The sequence below is a fragment of the Triticum aestivum genome, chromosome 4B (assembly GCF_018294505.1).
Source record: "Triticum aestivum cultivar Chinese Spring chromosome 4B, IWGSC CS RefSeq v2.1, whole genome shotgun sequence".
NCBI lineage: Eukaryota > Viridiplantae > Streptophyta > Magnoliopsida > Poales > Poaceae > Triticum > Triticum aestivum.
Window position 1 is genome coordinate 288,488,903 of NC_057804.1, and position 12,160 is coordinate 288,501,062.

Here is a 12,160-nt window from a genome sequence, read left to right on the forward strand (position 1 = left end):
CATGGTAAGATTTTTTACTATTACGACATCCATGCATCTTTTGCATATTTTTTTCTAAAACTAAACTACATTGCTAACTACGAAGTTAGTACTATGTTTTTCAACAGAAAATCCCCAAAGATTGTGTGCCTCATCTGATGCTTCCGAAAGGTCCCCTTGATGTTATGAGCTTACGGCCAGGCCATCCTATCCATCACTGCTGTTCGTATCGGATTTCTAAAACCGATGAAGACATGACAATCTAAGATTGGGAAAAATGTATGGTCAGTCGTAGGGAGCTACTTGGAAGCAACATTGTGCGACGCGCAAGAATTGGAGACATGATAATCTCCATTCTCCATGATGGAGAGTCAGGGCCTATCTTGTTTTATGCTATTTTACCTAAAAGAGGGTATTTAGATCCTAGCTAATACTCCTGATCATGGGCTAAGAACAATTAAGTAGGGTTGGTCAGATGACTATGATGATGATGAGTATGACTTGTTATCATGATAATGAGTAGAACTTGTATGATGATGATGAGTAGGACTTGTTATTATGATACCAATGATGGGTTATTTAATATTATGATGATGCATGATGCTAAGTTGTTATATGAGCATTGTCAGCGTTCTGGGAATGGGGGTCCCCTGACTTGCCTGCCTGCGGCCTGCTCCATGGCTCAAACCAGTGGCCCAGTATGACCCGTCTTCATCAACCCAATGCTTAAGACCATTGCGAGGGGCCAAGCCTCGCGGGGCGGAAGATGCAAGGCCTCCTCAGGAGTGGCTTCACCAGGCAGGCTCGCGAGGAGGCGGAGAGATCAGGCAAGGGGTACCTCGCGAGGTTCCCATGATGCAAGCCCTAACGATCAAGACCAGGTGGACGCTAGGCGGGCGCCAGCCCGCGCATTGTCCTCGTTTCCTCTTTGGTGCAAAGGGGGAAAGTGCAGGCGCGGAGTACCGAGGCATCAGGCAAAGGTTTCCATATCGGTGCAACAAGACCAAGACCAGCAGGACGGCAGGAGGGAGGTCACCGTGGAGCCCAAGACGACGTCATCACCAACACCTTTGGAAGGCGAAGACCTCCTTTAGTCAGGATAGCTTGTACTAGTTGTTCCCTTTCAAAATGGCCATTGTTGGATGCCTTACCGCTGAATATTTGGGAAGAGGACCAGGGCCTCTATAAATAGAGCTAGCCACCATAGTAGGAGGGGATCTCATCCAGAGACGGATCGAATCCTTCGTAAGCAGAACACCGAACCACCACAAGAACACCTCTCCTCCCGAGGCTGTTCTTCCCCTGTATTGTTCATCATCAGCCCAAGAGGCAATCCACCACCACACAGAGGAGTAGGGTATTACACCACAACGGTGGCCCGAACCTGTATAAATCTTGTGTCTCTTGTCTTGTTCATCGATCTAGCTTAGGGACCGCAGCGAGGCTGAGAGCGAGATTCGGTAGGAGGAGATCTTCGTGCGCACCCTAGTGTTCAAACCGTAAGGGTTTTGCCGGAACCCTATATCCGACATTTGGCGCGCCAGGTAGGGGTGCGCTGGAGCTCTTCCTTCCGTCGACCCACCCTCCACCAACACCGCGCTTCTCCGTCATGGCGGGCATCGTGCCTCCAGCTCCGGCGGCCGGCGCGAGCACTGGGGCCAGGGGACTCCGAGCCTTGGCCCCCGCCTTGAGGCAGGTGCAGTGGCCACACAAGTTAATGCCAGAGATGCCGCCGTGCTATGACAGCGTGGCAGACCCGCTGGCTTTCCTGCTGGCATACGAGGAGGCCGTCCTCAAGGCCAGAGGCAACACCAAGGTCATGGCCAACTAGTTTCCCATGGCCCTCACTGGCGTCCCGCGCGCTTGGTTGCTCAACCTGGCAACATCTTCTTTGTCCTCCTGGGAGGTACTGCACGACCTCTTCCTCACCCACTATGCAGCGTCGGCGCCCCAGGTCGTCGCAACTCTCCTGGGTGGCTCGTGGGTGCCACCCTCAGACCGCCATGCCAAGACGTTCTTTCGCCATATCGGTGCCGCCCTCGCGCGGCAAGGAGCTCCCCCGGGTTGGGAGGCTCCCAAGGCCGACCTGACCTTCAACTCGAAAGATCACCCCGTTAGCACTGCCTGCTGGGCGCGCTCCCGATGCTCTGCACGCCCACCATCTACCAGGTGGCCGTCACCAAAACCCTCATCGATGGCGGCGCCGGCCTCAATGTGCTCTTGATGGAGGCCTTCAGCCTCCTCCATGTACCGCTGGAACGGCTCCGACCCAGCAAGCCCTTCTCATGCGTCAGAGTCGGTTCTTCTAGCTCCCTGGGGAAAATCTGCCTTCCTGTGACCTTCGACACCCACGACAACTACCGCACCGAGTTTATCGACTTCGACAATGCCCATGTCGGCCTGTTGTACAACGCCATCCTCGGATACCCTGCCTTGGCTCAGTTCATGGCAGCGACCCATCCGGCCTACAACCTCATGAACATGCCCGGGAGCAGCGGCGTCCTCACCGTAGCTAGAGATACGAAGGAGGCTCTGCTGGCGCTCAAGCTTGCCCTCAAGACCACCGCGGTGGCGCAGCCTACCGGCACATACACCTCCAAGGCCAAGGGGGTTGCACCGACCAAGAAGAAGTAGTTGTTCACTCAGGACAAGGCGGAGACCAAGCAGGTGCCGGTTGAGGAAGACGGGTCTTTAGAAGCCACCTTGACAATAGGTGCCAACCTTGACCCCGACCAAGAGGAGGCGCTGGTGAAGTTTTTGTGCTCGAACAAGGAGGTGTTCGCATGGGAACCCAAGCAGCTAGTGGGGGTCCCAAGGGAGGAGATTGAGCATCACCTGAATGTGTGCCCCAATGTACGCCCCGTGAAGCAGAAAGCGAGGTGGCAATCCACCGAGAAGCAGGCCTTTATTGTCCAAGAAACCCACAAGCTAGAGGCAGCAGGTGTTATTCGCGAGGTTTCCTACCCTGAATGGCTAGCAAACCCCGTTGTCGTGCCAAAAAAGGGAGGAAAGGAGAGCATGTGCCTCGACTTCACCAACCTCAACAAGGCCTGCCCTCAAGATCCGTTCCCGCTCCCCCGCATCGACCAGATTGTCGACTCCACTGCCGAAGGCGACCTGCTGTGTTTCTTGGATGCATTTTTGGGTTATCACCAAATCAACATGGCAGTGGAAGACGTGGAGAAGACATCCTTCCTGACCCCATGTGGAGTGTACTGTTACATCTCCATGCCGTTCGGGTTGCGCAACGCGTGCGCGACCTTCCAGCAGCTGATGCACATTGCCTTGGGAAGGCAGCTCGGGAAAAACGCCGAGGCTTACATCGTCGACATTGTGGTAAAATCTTGGGAGGCAAGGACCTTGATCCAGGATTTGGAGGAGACATTCGTGAGCCTGCGCTAGGTGGACCTGCAACTCAAACCGGAGAAGTGCGTGTTCGGCGTCCCTTCCAGAAAGTTACTGGGCTTCCTCGTGTCCCACAGGGGGATCGAGGCCAACCCAGAGAAGGTCAAGGCAATTGAAGACATGAGTCCACCGCAGACCCTCAGAGAAATGAAGAAGCTCGCCAGCCATGTGACCGCATTAGGACGCTTCATCTCAAAGCTGGGGGAGCACGCCCTGCCATTCTTCCAGCTGATGAAGAAGAAGGGCCCGTTTGAGTGGACACAAGAGGCCGACCAAGCGTTTCAAGACCTCAAGAAATATTTGACCAGCCCTCCGGTGATGGTGGCACCGCGCCTTCTTGAGTCCCTGGTGCTCTACCTTGCTGTCACTCCCTACTCTGCCAGTGCAGCCCTGGTGGCTGTTCGGGAGGAATGCCAGGCTAAAGCCGCGTCACGCCCAGTCGCAGCCTTAGTCGTGGCGACACAAGACCAGGAAGGCCTCGCGAGGCCTACGACAGCAGCAACAGGGGACCTAGCTCAGAAGGAAGACGCCCCCAGGATTGAAGAGTCCGCACCAAGCAACCAAGCACTGGGGGCTTCATCGTCTCAGGAAAGGCCTCAACCTCCGGAGGACACAGGCCCCGTCAGCACAGCCATCCTTGTCGAGCATCCGGTGTATTTCGTCGGCACGGTGTTGCGGGATGCAAGGGCGTGGTACCCCATGCCTCAGAAGCTCTTACTCGCACTCTTGGTGGCCTCACGTAAGCTGCAACACTACTTTCAAGGTTACCGCATCAAGGTCGTCTTGGCCTACCCATTGGAAAGGGTACTCAGGAGCCCTAACTCCGCTGGAAAGGTCTCCGAATGGAACATCGAGCTGCAAGCGTTTCAGTTGGAGTTCAGCACAACCAGGGTCGTCAAGGGAGCCGCACTTGCTGATTTTGTGGCAGAATGGATAGAGGCGACAGGGCTCAAGGCGGGCAAGGATCGGTGTCTCTCCCTAGGAAGTGAGGCACCAGATGGCTTGGTCATGTACTTCGATGGAGCATTCTCGCGGCAAGGTGCGGGGGCTGGTTTTGTACTTATATCCCCCACTCAGGACAAGCTCTACTATGCCGTACAACTCTGTTTCCAGCAGGGCGAGAAGGTCTCCAACAACATAGCATAATATGAGGGCCTCATAGCTGGCCTGAAAGCTGCAGTGGCACTGGGAGTGAAGCGCCCCATCATCAAGGGCGATTCACAACTCCTCGTCAATTTCTCCAACAAGGTGTACGAGCCGGAGGACAAGCATATGGAGGCATATCTTGTAGAAAAACACAAGATGGAGAAGCAGTTCTGGGGGCTGGAGTAGCAGCATGTGCCCCGTGGCACCAACCAAGAGGCTGATGACATCGCCAAGAGGGCGTCCAGGCGACTACCTCAGGAACCTGGCGTTTTCGAGGAGCGACTCTTCAAGCCGTCGGCGGCACCGTCACTTTCAAGCACGGCGCAACCTCGGGAAGAGCTCCCTCAGCCACCAGCCACAGGAGCCCCGACCTATGGCCCGACCTTGGGAGCGCGCGTACTCTTGGCGCTGGAGCCTCAGGAGGGATGCTGGAGCATGGAATTCAAGGACTGCCTAATGCAAGGGACGCTACCAGAGAAAGAGGAGGACGCGGAACGCGTGGCCCGGTAGGCCACGGCCTACTGCATCCAAGACAGTGAGTTATACCGGAAGCGGCCAAATGAAGTTTCCCTACATTGCATCTCCAGGGAACAGGGGAAGGAACTACTGGCCGACATACATGGTGGAGATTGCGGACACCACACATCATCACGGACCCTCGACGGCATGGCGTTTCGCAGCGGATTCTATTAGCCTACGACACTCAACGACGCGATCGAGCTGGTGAAGTCCTGCGAAGCCTGCCAATGCCATGCCAAGCAGATTCATCAGCCAGCTCAGGGCTTGCAGATCATCCCACTTGTGGTTGTTCGCGGTCTGGGGGCTGGATATCTTGGGCCCGTTTCCTCGAGCGCTTGGGGGCTAACGCTACCTCTTCGTCGCCATCGACAAGTTCACCAAGTGGGCAGAGGTGGAAGCCGTCCGCACCATCCCAGCCGGTTCTGCGTCAAGTTCATCAAGGGCCTAGTGAGCCGGTTTGGGGTCCCTAACCGCATCATCACCGACAACGGTTTGCAATTCACCAGCAATCTCTTCAAAACGTATTGTGCTAACCTTAGAACGCAGATATGCTACGCTTCGGTGGCGCACCCCCGAAGTAACGGTCAGGCCGAACGCGCCAACGCAGAGGTCCTGAGGGGCATCAAGACCTGGACCTTCAAGAAGAAGTTGTTGGCCTGCAGCAGGGGCTGGTACGACGAGCTCGAGTCCGTGATGTGGTCCATCAGCACTACCACCACCAGGCCAACTGGCGAGACCCCGTTCTTCCTCGTCTACGGAGTAGAAGCGGTTCTCCTTCATGAGGTCAGGCATCACTCCACGCGGGTCCTAGCGTTTGATGAGGCACAGCAGGATGTCATGCGGGGGATGGACCTCGTGGTGGGGGAGGAACGCCGCTGAGAAGCTACACTACGGGCAGCAAGATACCAGCTGGCGCTGCAGCGGTATCACTGTCGCAACATCCGCCCCAGGACTCTCGAGGTAGGTGACCTCGTACTCAGGCAGGTGCTGTCCAGGGAAGGGCCGCATAAGCATTCACCCATGCGGGAGGGCCCGTTCAAGGTCGTCCACGTCTCCAGGCCGCGCGCCGCGCGCCTGGAGACTCAGAAGGGGGCACCCATCCTGAACGCCTGGAACATCCAACATCTCCGCAAGTTTTACCTCTGAAGAAAGGCCCGGTGCCTATGAAGAAGGCCCGGTGCCTGTAAAGCTCACCGCCCGAAGAAAGGCCCGGTGCCTATGAAGCTCGCTGCCCGTGACACTCTCACGTAATAATGAGTGCGGCTGTACACACCCCAGAGTCTCCGGAGTGCCGCCCTTGGGCCTCGGGGGCTCCCGCCCAGGCCCAGTGGCAGCACTTAGCTCCGCACTAGTGAGAAGACATCAAAGACAAGACTAGGTGCCGGACGCGGCTTTTCATTTTCTTTCTGCAGTTGGCTTTTTCTCCCTTGTTTGAACCTTGATTATAGTTGCTTCTGGTGTTCTTTGCCAGTTTTGCCCGTCGTCTTTTGCCCCTGTTTTCTATTTTCAACTCTTTGTCTGACTTGTTCTCTCTCTCACAAACCTCGCGAGTGGGCTGCACGGGCGCCCTCGTGAGCCCTTCCTCTCCTAATTTTAGCGAGGCTCTCTCGTTCGAGATTGCAGTGGGAGCACCCCTCCCAGTCTGTGCCCATCGGGCACTGCGACGCCAAGCGTCGAGCCATGGCCGGCAACCTTCGCGACCAAGGTTCGGAAATGATTCTCCCAATAGATTTTTCTTTTGCAACTTTTAAGGTGCCCGGCGAGGCATGAAGCAGGCACCTCGCAGGGCGGAAACTACTTCAAACATCCCAAGATAAGTTGTTCCTACGTGCAGATGCATAACAACGACACCATAACACATCACAGGAACAATAAATGCAGCACGATAACTAGGGAATCATTGTCTCTTTCACGCCCCCACGGGGCCCCATACTTCTCTCTCTCGATGCAGGAAAAGGAGGAAAACAAAATAAAAGCGGCACGCACCTTGCAACAGCTCGCGAGGTGGGATCTGCGTCTTCCTCCTGAGCTTAGTCAGAGTCCACCTCGCGCTTCACTGGAGCGCGACGACGGGACGACCCACTGCCGCCCTCGAAGCGGGCGCGGCGGCGTGGTGGCTAATCATGGCCGCCGCTGGAGGAGCTGTCGCTGGAGGAGGAGCCGCTGAAGCTCGACGAGCTGCGGTTGTCACCGGGAGCGGGTTCGCCTTCGCCCTCGTCACGGCCATCGGCAAGGCCGAGCACCTCGTTGCCATCGTCGTCTTCAGGGCAACACCCAACACGAAGGCCATCTTCTCCAAACACCCTCACATAGAGGGTCGCGCCGCCGTCATACTTGAAGTGGAGGGTGCACCACCTTCCTAGACCACGCGCACGGGCAAACGTCTGCCAGCCCTGGGCCAGGGCTTTGTTGCCGGTTACGGAGATCTCCACCGCGACCCAGGAGGCCTTGCTGCAGCAGCCATCCACCTGCAACCAAAGCCCGCCGGGGCCAGCGGCCGGCAGTTTGCCGGCGAAGGAGCGAGGGAGCTGAAGCCAGTTGCCGGCAGGGTTATCTGACCACACAACGAACTCCGGCAGCACCTCCGCTGAGTGGAAGCGCGAACAGGGAGGCCGCGCATCTACGGTACACCTTCCCGCACCAACCGGGCTGGCTCGACATGGGCATCCACCCCCGCATGAACGGCCACCACCGCGACCACGGGAAGCCACGGCAGGGGTCGCGGGATGCTTGCGAGGGCGACCGCGGCAACACTTGGGCAGAGGAGAGCCAGGTCCTTCCTGGCGAGCCTTCCCCTTCTCCGCGGCTGAGAACCTCTTCACGGGTGCCATGGGGGCGCTGCAAGCAACATGAGCGAGGAGGGAGAAGAAGCAGGCAGAGCAAGAAGAGATGAGCAACGGGGGCTTTCGCCCCTCCCCATTTATAGCCGAGGGGAGGTCAACCATCGACCTCCACGATCGCATGTAATGATGACACTTTTTGCATGCAGCAAGGACTCGTCAAATCAGGCAGTTGCCAAGGCATCGTGGGGAAGTGGAGACGTCCACGTCCAATCAGTCGCCACGCGTCGCCCAAGGTGGTAGGCTGTTGGTGCTCGCGGTGCTCTGCACTTGCCCTTTGGCTTCAGTGTTAAGCCAAGTCCGAGCGCGCCTTGGGCCCGGTGCCTGATAACCCACAAGTGTAGGGGATCGCAATAGCTTTCGAGGGTAAAGTATTCATCCCAAATTTATTGATTTGACACAAGGGGAGCCAAAGAATAATCTCGAGTATTAGCAGTTGAGTTGTCAATTCAACCACACCTGGATAACTTAGTATCTGCAGCAAAGTATTTAGTAGCAAAAGTGGTATGATAATAAAGGTAATGGTAGCAAAAGTAAAGATAATTGTTTTTGGGTTTTTGTAGTAGTTGTAATAGTAGCAACAGAAAAGTAAATAAGCGAAGAGAAATATATGAAAAGCTCTTAGGCAATGGATCAGTGATGGATAATTGTGCCGGATGCGATTCCTCATGTAATAGTTATAACATAGGGTGACACAGAACTAGCTCCAGTTCATCAATGTAATGTAGGCATGTACTCTGTAAATAGTTATACGTGCTTATGGAAAAGAACTTGCATGACATCTTTTGTCCTACCCTCCCATGGCAGCGGGGTCCTAACGGAAACTAAGGGATATTAAGGCCTCCTTTTAATAGAGAACCGAAACAAAGCATTAGCACATAGTGAATACATGAACTCCTCAAACTACGGTCATCACCGAGAAGTATCCCGATTATTGTCACTTCGGGGTTGTCAGATCATAACACATAATAGGTGACTATAGACTTGCAAGATAGGATCAAGAACACACATATATTCATGAAAACATAATAGGTTCAGATCTGAAATCATGGCACTCGGGCCCTAGTGACAAGCATTAAGCATAGCAAAGTCATAGCAACATCAATCTCAGAACATAGTGGATACTAGGGATCAAACCCCAACAAAACTAACTTGATTACATGGTAAATCTCATCCAACCCATCACCATCCAGCAAGCCTACAATGGAATTACTCACGCACGGCGGTGAGCATCATGAAATTGGTGATGGAGGATGGTTAATGATGACGACAGCGACGAACCCCCCTATCCGGAGCCCCGAGCGGTCTCCAGATCAGCCCTCCCGAGAGTTATTAGGGCTTGGCGGCGGCTCCGTGTCGTAAAATGTGATGAAACTTTCTCTCTGATTTTTTTCTCCCCGAACGTGAATATATGGAGTTGGAGTTGAGGTCGGTGGAGTTCCAGGGGTGCCACGAGATAGGGGGGCGCACCCCTGTCTCGTGGACAGGCAGTGGGCCCCCTAGTGTATATCTTTCGCCTAAAAATTCTTATTAATTCCAAAAAGTGCCTCTGTGGATTTTCAGGACATTCCAAGAACTTTTCTTTTCTACACATAAAACAACATCATGGCAGTTCTGCTGAAAACAACATCAGTTCGGGTTAGTTTCATTCAAATCATGCAAGTTAGAGTCCAAAACAAGGGAAAAAGTGTTTGGAAAATGAGATACGTTGGAGACGTATCGACTCCCCCAAACTTAAACCTTTGATTGTCCTCAAGAAATTCAATTGATAAACCGAAAGTGATAAAGAAAAACTTTTACAAACTCTGTTTGCTCTTGTTGTTGTAAACATGAAAAGCCAGCATTCAAGTTTCAGCAGATATTATGAACTAACCATACTCACAATAACACCTAGGTCTCACAATTACTCATATCAATAGCATAATCAGCTAGCGAGCCATAATAATAAAACTCGGATGACAACACTTTCTCAAAATAATCATGACATGATATAACAAAATGGTATCTCGCTGGCCTTTTCTAAGACCGCAATACATAAATGCAGAGCACCGTTAAAGATCAAGGACTGACTAAACATTGTAATTCATGGTAAAAGAGATCCAGTCAAGTCATACCCAATATAAACCAATAGTAATGAATCCAAATGACAGTGTGCTCTCCAGCGGGTGCTTTTAATAAGAAGGGTGATGACTCGACATAAAAGTAAATAGATAGGCCCTTCGCAGAGGGAAGCAGGGATTTGTAGAGGTGCCAGAGCTCGATTTTAAAAAAGAGATTGAATAATCAGTTCGGGCGGCATACTTTTGCTGTCAATGCAACAACTATGAGATGGCTATATCTTCCATAATACATGCAATATAGGCAGTTCCCAAACAGAATGGTAAAGGTTTATACTCCCCCAACCACCAACAAGCATCAATCCATGGCTTGCTCGAAACAACGAGTGCCTCCAACTAACAACAGCCATGGGGGAGTTTTGTTTAATTATTTTGATTTGCTTTGATCTTTTTGGATCATGGGACTGGGCATCCTGGTTACCGGCCCTTTCTCGTGAATGAGGAGCGGAGTCCACTCCTCGTGAGAATAACCCACCTAGCATGGAAGATATAGGCAGCCCTAGTTGTAACATGAGCTCCTCGAGCATACAAAACAAAATTTCATTTGAAGGTTTGGAGTTTGGCACATACAAATTTACTTGGAATGGCAGGTAAATACCGCATATAGGAAGGTATAGTGGACTCATATGGAACAACTTTGGGGTTTAAGGAGTTTGGATGCACAAGCAGTATTCCCACTTAGTACAGGTGAAGGCTAGCAAAAGACTGGGAAGCGACCAACTGAGAGAGCGACAACAGTCGTAAACATGCATTAAAATTAATTTACACCGAATACAAGCATGAGTAGGATATAATCCACCATGAACATAAATATCGTGAAGGCTATGTTGATTTGATTGAACTACATGCGTGAACATGTGCCAAGTTGAGTCACTCAATTCATTCAAAGGAGGATACCATCCCATCATACCACATCATAATCATTCTAATAGCATGTTGGCACGCAAGGTAAACCATTATAACTCATAGCTAATCAAGCATGGCACAAGCAACTATAATCTCTAAATGTCGTTGCAAATATGTTTACTTCATAACAGCCGACTCAGAAATGATGAACTCATACCAGCTTTTCTCATCTCAATAAGTCCATCATATATCGTCATTATTGCCTTTCACTTGCACGACCGAACGATGTGTATAATAATAAGAGTGCACGTGCATTGGACTAAGATGGAATCTGCAAGCATTCAACTCAAAAGAGAAGACAAGTAATATGGGCTCTAAATTAAATGAACAATCATGCATATGAGAGCCACTAAACATTTTCAATATAGTCTTCTCGACCCCCAAAAGAAAGAAAAGAAAAGAAAACTATTTACACGGGAAAGCTCCCAACAAGTAAAAGAAGAACAAGAAATCTTTTTGGGTTTTCATTTTAATTTCTACTACAAGCATAGAATTTAAACTGACTAATTTTTGTTTTGTTTTTTCTAAAGTTTATCAAACACACAAGAAGAAAACTAGAAAAAGAAATTTAAACAAGCATGGATAATACAATGAAGAGTATGAGCACCGACAACTAGTGTGTGAACATGAATGTAAAGTCGGTGAGAAATACGTACTCCCCCAAGCTTAGGCTTTTGGCGTAAGTTGGTCTAGTACCAAGGACCGCCTGGCTGATATCCATAAGTGAAACTGGGGTTGTACTGTGATGCAGCGGCAACCGCCTCCTGAGCTGCAGCGTGTTGGCGAGCTACCTCCGCTCCCCTCTCGTGTTCAGCTGCTTCCTCCCTGGTGACAACATATCTTCCTTTTGCCTGATAATCAAAAAGGTAGGGAGCAGGAAGAGTAACAGGGACGACGTTGCGTCTGTCATAGATTAGTCGATAATGGAGGAATTGTTCATTCCTCGCAAGAAATTGATGATTGAACATAGCTTCTTTATCCAAATAAATAGGAGGTAAAATCATATCCCCCTCTCGTGGGGCTATATTAAGATAATTAGCCACACGGGTTGCATAAATTCCTCCAAATAAATCCCCCTTTCTACTATTATTCTGCAACCTACGTGCAACTATTGCCCCCAAGTTATAACCTTTATAACCTGACACAACACTCTTGAGGACACAAAGATCAGGGACACACATGTGACATGCTTCATCCCTACCGTTAATGCGTCTACCAATAAAGAGAGCAAAATAATGTATAGCAGGA